The following is an 8,740-nucleotide window of genomic DNA, read 5'->3' as shown; positions in this document are numbered from 1 at the left end:
TTTGATGAAATTGACTAAAGATTTATCAATTTGATTGGTTTTTTCATGAAACCAAATCTTGTTTTTATTTATTAATTCAATATTTTCCTTGTTGTCTATTTTATTAATTTCTCCAATTTTTAGAATTTCTATTTTGATATTTGATCAGGGGGGTTAATTTGTTCTTTCTCTAATTTTTTAGTAGCATATTTAGGTCACTGATTTCCTCTTTCTCTAATTTATTCCTGTAATCATTTAAAGAGACAATATTTCCTTTGACCACTGCCTTGGATGAATAGCATAGTATGTCTGCAGCCCTCTGGCCTCAGGCCCTGGCCCTCTCTGTCTCTCTCTTACCAAAATGGATTTCAAGCTTGCCTCTGTGTAATGCCCCAGCTAACTTTGATGTCGCCATTGGCCCTCTCCACACCTCCATCCTCTTCTGTAAACAGAAGGGCTTTGACAGACAACGGGGTCTTTCCGGGATCTGCACCTTGAGCAAGCTGCTCCCCCTGCCCGGCCTCAGTTTCTTGCCCTGAAAAGAAGGAGGCTTTGCTGCTTCTCCTTCTGAGGCCGCTGCCAGGCCAACCTAACTGCATTTTCTCAATGGGGGCAGTGCAGCAGCTTTGTCCCCCCTCCCCCTCCTCTCCCCCCTCCTCCCCTCCCCCTCTCCTCTTCCTGCACCCCCCTGCTTCCCTTTTCCCAGAGGGCAGAACAGGCTCCTTCCATTTGGGCTCGGAAGCCTTTGAGGCCGGGCATCTCTGGGGGCCCCTGGCACAGGCAGGCCTCATTTCTTCTCCTTCTCCATCCTTGGGGTCGGGCAAGGGTCTTGGGGCTGGGGGGCAGCGCCCCAGAACGAGCCCATAGGGGCACGGTGGGCGCCTTGTGCCGTTCTGGCCGGAATGTGAATGTGGGGGCGCCTCGGCCTCCAGGACAGGCGCCCCTGTCCCCGGAGGTCTCTCAGCCCCAGTCCCCCCAGGAAGGGGGCTGGGGAGGCGGTCTCTACAGAGTGGTCAGGAAGGGCCGCATGTTTCCACGTGTACTCTGACATGTATGTGTGTCAGATTGCTTTCTCGTGTGAGGTCATCCACATGTTCTAGTGGTTCTGATCATAGGCTCGGTCACGTGACACAGTCATGCATGATTTCCTGTCACAGTCATGCATGATTTTGGATCTCAGTCATGTATGATTTCTTGTCACAGTCATGCATGATTTCCTATGACACTCATGCATGATTTCTCGTCACAGTCATGCATTTCTTGTCACAGTCATGCATGATTTCCTGTCACAGTCATGCATGATTTCTTATCACAGTCATGCATGATTTCCTGTCACAGTCATGCATGATTTCCTGTCATAGTCATGCATGATTTCCTGTCACCGTCATGCATGATTTCCTGTCATAGTCATGCATGATTTCCTGTCACAGTCATGCATGATTTTCTGTCACAGTCATGCATGATTTCTTGTCACAGTCATGCATTTCTTGTCACAGTCATGCATGATTTCCTGTCACAGTCATGCATGATTTCCTGTCACAGTCATGCATGATTTCCTGTCACAGTCATGCATGATTTCTTGTCACAGTCATGCATGATTTCCTATCACAGTCATGCATGATTTCTTGTCACAGTCATGCATGATTTCTTGTCACAGTCATGCATGATTTCCTGTCACAGTCATGCATGATTTCCTGCCATAGTCATGCATGAATTCTTGTCACAGTCATGCATGATTTCCTGTCAGCCATGCATGATTTCCTATCATAGTCATGCATGATTTCTTGTCACAGTCATGCATGATTTCCTATCATAGTCATGCATGATTTCTTGTCACAGTCATGCATGATTTCTTGTCACAGTCATGCATGATTTCCTGTCACAGTCATGCATGATTTCCTGTCAGTCATGCATGATTTCTTGTCACAGTCATGCATGATTTCCTGTCAGCCATGCATGATTTCCTATCATAGTCATGCATGATTTCTTGTCACAGTCATGCATGATTTCCTGTCACAGTCATGCATGATTTCCTATCACAGTCATGCATGATTTCTTGTCACAGTCATGCATGATTTCCTGTCACAGTCATGCATGATTTCCTATCACAGTCATGCATGATTTTCTGTCACAGTCATGCATGATTTCCTGTCACAGTCATGCATGATTTCCTATGACAGTCATGCATGATTTCCTATGACAGTCATGCATGATTTCTTGTCACAGTCATGCATGATTTCCTGTCACAGTCATGCATGATTTCCTGTCACAGTCATGCATGATTTCTTGCCACAGTCATGCATGATTTCCTGTCAGTCACGCATGATTTCCTATCATAGTCATGCATGATTTCTTGTCACAGTCATGCATGATTTCCTGTCACAGTCATGCATGATTTCCTGTCACAGTCATGCATGATTTGCTATCACAGTCATGCATGATTTCCTGTCACAGTCATGCATGATTTCCTGTCACAGTCATGCATGAATTTCTGTCCCGGGATCAGGGCTTCCCTGTCTAGCCTCAGGGTCCTTCCGCAGAAGCGGAAGCGAGGAGGCTTCCCTCGTGCTCCTGCTGAGGCCCCGCCCAGGGGGCCGCCATCTTGTCCCGTGCAGGGTGGGGCCGCCTGTCCTCGGCCTCCCCTCCCCCACCTGACTGCTTGCCATCCCCTCCCCCCTGCACTCCTTGCCCCCCTCCCCTTCTGTCTGAGGGCTCCCTGACCCCCCCCTTCCGGCTGTTCACTTCCCCTTTCCCTTGGTTGCTAGGGGGTGCAGGAGGCTCCTCCCTTTCTCGGGCAGAAGAAGCTCATTCCGTTCCAGGGTTGGAGGAGGCTCATTCCCTTCCGGGGTTGCCGGAGGCTCATTCCCTTCCGGGGTGGCAGGAGGCTTATTTATTTCGGGGGCAGAAGCGGCTCCTTCCTTTTGCGGCCTGTGAGGCCACGCGCGGCTGCGGCTCCGCACACAGGTAGGCCGCGCTTCACCTCGTCCGCAACATTCCAGGTGTGGGGGGCGAGTCGCGGCCCTGGCACGGAGAGGGGGGGTCTGAGCCACCACCCTGGGGTAGCCACCGTCCTGGGCTGGGGGGTCTGAGCCACCGTCCTGGGCTGGGGGGTCTGAGCCACCGTCCTGGGCTGGGGGTCTGAGCCACCGCCCTGGGGTGGGGGGGTCTGAGCCACCGTCCTGGGCTGGGGGGTCTGAGCCACCGTCCTGGGCTGGGGGGTCTGAGCCACCGTCCTGGGCTGGGGGGTCTGAGCCACCGTCCTGGGCTGGGGGTGTGAGCCACCGCCCTGGGGTGGGGGGCTGCAGCCCCGGAAGGAGCCGCGGGCGCTCCGGGAGCCATGTTGCGCCCCTCTGAGCGGAACGTGGCTGGCAGCCTCGGGCGCCCGGGCCGGGGGCGCCGTTCCGAGGGGCCCTGCCGCCCGCGGGCCCGCCCGAAGGGGCTGCGGAGGGCGCCACGGGGAGCCCGTGTCCGTGCCGGGTGTCCGTGTCCGTGCCGGGTGTCCGGCCCGGTGTGCCGCGTGGCCCGGGTTGCCGCGTGTGTCCGTGCCCGGTGTGCCGCGTGTGTCGGGGCTACAAGGCGGATCTCTACACTGTGTGAGTGATCACGCGAGCTCACGCCACGCTCACGTGTGGAATCCCATGCCGGTAGCCGTCCGTCAGGCGGTCAGGGTCCCGCGGCCTCAGTTTCCCCTTGTGAAAGCCCAGGCTTCTCGTGGTCCTGCTCAGGCCCCGCCCAGCGCGGCCGCCATGTCGTCCCGTGCGGTAGGGGCCGCGGCCGCCATCTCGGCCCGTGAGGCAGGGCCCGCGGCCGCCATGTTGCCCCGTGGGCAGGGTCCGTGGCCGCCATATCGTCCCGTGGGGCAGGGCCCGGGCCGCCATGTTGCCCCGTGGGCAGGGGCCCGTCCTCCCCTCCCCCCGGACTTCCTCCCCTCCCCCTTCCTGCTCCCCCACTTCCCTCGTGGCCCTGCTGAGGCCCCGCCCAGCGCGGCCGCCATGTTGCCCCGTGGGCAGGGTCCGTGGCCGCCATGTTGCCCCGTGGGGCAGGGCCGCGGCCGCCATGGCCCGTCCTCCCCTCCCCCCCGGGGCCCCTCCCCCTTCCTGCTCCCCCCCTTCCCTCGTGGTCCTGCTGAGGCCCCCGCCCAGCGCGGCCGCCATCTTGGCCCGTGCGGCAGGGCCCGGGCCGCCATCTTGGCCCGTGCGGCAGGGCCCGGGCCGCCATGTTGCCACGTGCGGCAGGGCCGTGGCCGCCATCTTGGCCCATGCGGCAGGGCCCGCGGCCGCCATCTTGGTCCGTGGGCAGGGGCCCGTCCTCCCCTCCCCCCGGGCCCCTGCCCTCCCCCCGGGCCCCTGCCCTCCCCCCCGGCCCCCGCCCCTCCCCCTTCCTGCCCCCCCCTCCTCTTGGGTCACAGCCCTTTCCGGCAGGGCGGGGCGGCTCCGAGGGCTCCGGACGCCGGCAGGCCCCGCTTTTCTGTCCTCTGACCTCTGGGGGAGCAAAGGCCTTGGGGGGCGGAGCCCCACACACAGCCTCCAGGGGTCCTGAAGCCACTGCGAACGTGGGGTGCACAGGAGGCGCCGCCTCCAGCCTCTCTGGCCCGGCCGGGCCTCCGCATGGGCCCCGTCGCCCCGGATCGGATCTGGACTGGGGGGAGATCACTGTGCGGCATTCCTCAACAGCTTGTAGTCTCTGACGATTTATGGATTTGTTACACAGGAATTTAAACTGAAAATACATATTGTTCTGCATTGCATGATATTATGTCGTTTTATATTATATATTACATCAATGTGAAGGAGGGCCAAGGTTTCCCCTCCCTGGACTCAGTTTCCTCCCCTGTAAAAGCTGTTCCCCTAGTTGTCCTGGGGAGGCCCCTCCCAGCCCTAAATGCATGTGGCCCAATGGGGATAGCGCAGCACCTCTGCCCCCTCGCCCTCACTCTGGGTTTTCCTCTTCCTCTCCCCCTCCTCTATCCCCTCCTCCTTTCCCGGGGTCTTCCTCTGTCCCTCCCCCTCCCTCTAAATGCTCCTACTCCCCCGCCCCTTCCCCCTTCCGGCCTCTTCCTGAACCCTCTGTGCTTCCCTTTATCCCTAGAGGACAGAACAGGCTCCTTCCATTCCACCTTGGAAGCCTTTGAGGTACGGAGTCTCCGAGGGGCTCCTCACTAAGGTAGGCCTCATTTTCATTCTCATAACCTGTGTAGGACAGGGGGACCCCAGAAAAACCTGTAGGAGCAGTGAAGCCATTTTGAGTGTGTTTTAACTGGGCATTGAGTGCAAAATGCTTCCCCAGGCTTCTCAGGCACAAGGCCTTTCCTGTTTGGCCATCTAGTTCCTAGTCCAAGGAAGAAATAGGGGGAGGAGAGATTTCTGCAGAACATTATGAATAATATAATTACTACTGTATTGGTGAAAAAATTTTGAGCTTACTGATTCGTGGAAACATAAATTGAGATTCTGTTAATTGATGAAGGTCCTCAATAATCCTAGAGCCCAAGATTATATATAAATAGTTTAAGTGACCAGTCAAGACCTGACCTACAAAGGAGGGGTGACCACTTAGTAACACGCCCACCCACACTCACACACACTACCAGCCCAGCTCAAGTAAGGGAGCCCAGGACCTGACATTTTTATGAAAACTAACTGTCCCCCATCCCAGTAGACATTCCGCATAGTCTCTGCTGCCTCCGTCAGTGACTGCCCACATGTCCTCTTCAGCAGGGGATTAGCAATCATAACGTCCTGCCCCCCAGCCATCACTTGAATAAGTGTAAGTGGGGGGATGTCTAGACCTACCAAGAGAAGATTTTCCATATGCCAAAAGCAAAGCCACACTAACTTGCAGGAAACACCACTGTTACAGCCACATCTACTTACTTACCACCAGTTTTTCCCTCTGGGATTTGCATTTCTAAATCAAAATTCTTTGTTTCACACCCAGGTCCTGGTGAAAACCCGTTTTCCCTCATCCAAAGAATTCTCTTTCCAGATCATTGGTGCAAACATCAATTGGCTTTTCAGAGTGTCCCCATTGGTAAGTACATCCATAAAGAACCATTAGGGTAGGATTCCTGTAGGCCTCTGAAGTTGGGGATAGGACACCACCATTCCCTGTCCTTGATCCTTACTTTTCACCACAAACACCCCAGTGCTTTCTTAGGGGAAAAGTAAACATTCAACTCAGGGCAATGCCCTCCTCTCACATTCTGCCCATCTTTGTTGCGGCAGGGTGTGGGGCATCTATGTGTCATAGTGTCTTCTTTCTAACACTCCTTTCTCCTTGTACAACCATCCCAAGACCACCTTTGTAATACATACAAAGACACAGATCAGGCTATTCATGATGATCTGAGGACAGATTTAAACTCCAAGAAATTCAGTTACATAAATACTATAAACTGTATTCTTTGAAATTTTCAAATTTCTCTCAGACCTATTTTATTTTGAAATTTTGAATACTTTATTTTTCATTTTCATTTTACAAGTCAGGGACTCTCTGTCTCCTTAAACAATCTTTGGATGCTACTTTCTCTGATCTGTGGCTATGTAAGGAGATTGCCTTGCTTGGCAAACTCAGTTACCTAATCTGACTTTGTCAGATTGTATTTTCTAGTGGAATCATTTGAAACCTGTCATATTTGCACCACAACCTTGGTCTTTGTATTGTCTTCAGGATACGATTGCATGTTGAATTTTTTTAGTCCTTCAACAACAATGGATGACATTTTAGAAAATTTGGAAACAAACTTAAACTCTAGCTCATGATGATGGTTATGTTGAAATTTCACAAGAAACACAGTAATATTTTAAAATTTAAATGACCCTTGCCATGTTTTCACGAAGGTTGTGGCATTCGCAGTTTCAATCAGCTTTTTCATTACACTCATGTGTATTTGGTAATGACATGTCCTTCTTTATCATTTCCTAAGATCCAGGAACTTGTGCCAGAGCAAAGGGGAGAAGAATCCTGCACCCATTCTCCACAATGAGTGATATCGTTGAAATTCTAAGTGATGAAGCTGAAGGTCAGCTACAGGAAACTGCGGAAAAGGCAGTCCCTGGTCAAAGGAAGATGTCAGAGAAGGAAGTCAAAGAAGTCACCCAGCAAATGGAATCCTTGACAGTGGAAGATCCAGTTGTCCAGGCTGCAGCTGCTGAGTCTGAAGAAACCAAGAAGAAAGAGGAAGAGCTCCCAGGGGCAGCAGCTGCTGCTGCCACAACAGAAGGCCCAGTAGTGCGCCGGAAGACCACTGTGTTTCCGTACCGTCCTCAATCTGGTATGGGGCACGAAACACACCAGAGAAAATATGACCATAAAGGCAGGCTGCTTCATAGTGGTATTGATTTGTGTGATTGCCTGGAGGTAGCTTGTGAGGGCTGCTTCTACCCATGCTCCAAGTGTAATTCAAAAAAATGTGGGCCTACGTGTCGCCGGAATCGCAAATGGGTTTACACTAAGATTGAGGATGAATTCGGTAACCTAGTCAGTGAATTTCCATTTCCAATTCCTGAATAAGATCCTGACAACACTTGGCTCCTTTTCCCTTCCAGGGCTTCAGTTGATCTTTATATTATTATTTTTTTTTTTATTTTAATACACTTTGGGGCTTAGGCAGACAGTTGTTGGAATGGTCATAAGGCTCAAGTCAACTGATCATTCTAGTGTTGGAAAATAACATCCTTTCCCAGAATATTCCATCATTTGAAGAATTTCTTTTTGTTAAAGAAAATAAGCCATTTCTTCCCTATCATCTTTCCACCTTCAGTTATCACTAAAGACCAGTTTAAAATAGTTTAAAATTTTGCAAAGGGCAGGAGCCTCATTTTCTAAAGCCAGGAATTTATTGTTATTCATGTTGACTTTAATGTTTAATAGAAAAACCAAACCAAACTAATTATATTCACACTTATTGTGATAATCAGAACCTGTCTACCCTATGGTGGTGAATACATGGTTTAAAGAATTACAATTGCTGTTATCTTGTTGTATTATTTATTCTTAGCGACATCTCCAATTTAATCTTTTCTATTGAGTGATCTTAGGAAAATTCTTAACCTATTTAGATATCTTAATCGACAAAACAGGGAAACATTGTATGAGTGATAACATTTAAAGCAAAGAAAAACTATTAAGTCAAAACTGGTTTTTCATCTCAAAGTATTCCCATCAATTCAGAATCCAAGCAGGGCTCTGGACAACTATACTCCATGGTTTTCCTGTGGTCGTAGGTGCTTCCCAAACATTGGATAAAGGTAAGAAAAACATCTGAAAAACACCATGTAGGGTCATGACTAGCTAGACATGACTGGAAATGACTGAAGAAAATTTAGGGTAGTCAGGTATTGCAATGTTCAGCTGTTCCTGGTGTTAGGAGGACTCATCTTGAGTTTAAATTTGTATGTGACACTTAACTAGGTGTGTGACCCTGGGCAAGGCAATTAACCATGCTTGTCTCAGTTTCATCATCTGTATAAGAAACTGGAGAAGGAAATGACAAACCACTCCAGCATCTTTCACAAGAAAACCTCAAATGGGTTCACAAAGCCAGACACAACCAAGAATAAGCAAAAAAAAAAAATAAATAAAGAAAAAAAAAAGAGTTGCTTCCCACCTAGAGTGCTACATAAAACTTGGCCCTAAAGCCAGAACATGGAGCTCTGATCCTGGGGACTTGCCATAACAAAGAGGACTCGTTTCAATTAAAGTTTTGCTGCTTAGGGTGGGGGCTTCAAGACCATATCACATTTCCCTGTAATTGTTTACA

The 8,740-nt window shown here is 50.8% G+C and overlaps 1 long non-coding RNA gene across 1 annotated transcript; it reads left to right on the top strand.

Moving 5' to 3' along the window:
• The first annotated feature begins 2,838 nt into the window (after nucleotides 1–2,838).
• LOC141504167 (uncharacterized) lies at nucleotides 2,839–6,003 on the top strand. Its single transcript, XR_012473237.1, has 3 exons — nucleotides 2,839–2,943; nucleotides 5,068–5,142; nucleotides 5,917–6,003. It is a non-coding gene; the product is annotated as an uncharacterized LOC141504167 (long non-coding RNA).
• Nucleotides 6,004–8,740: the final 2,737 nt, after the last annotated feature.

This window comes from Macrotis lagotis, unplaced genomic scaffold (genome assembly GCF_037893015.1).
Source record: "Macrotis lagotis isolate mMagLag1 unplaced genomic scaffold, bilby.v1.9.chrom.fasta BILBYCTG533, whole genome shotgun sequence".
Taxonomy (NCBI): Eukaryota; Metazoa; Chordata; class Mammalia; order Peramelemorphia; family Peramelidae; genus Macrotis; species Macrotis lagotis.
Note: the sequence above shows the minus strand (reverse complement) of the source record. Positions and strands in the feature narration are given on the sequence as shown.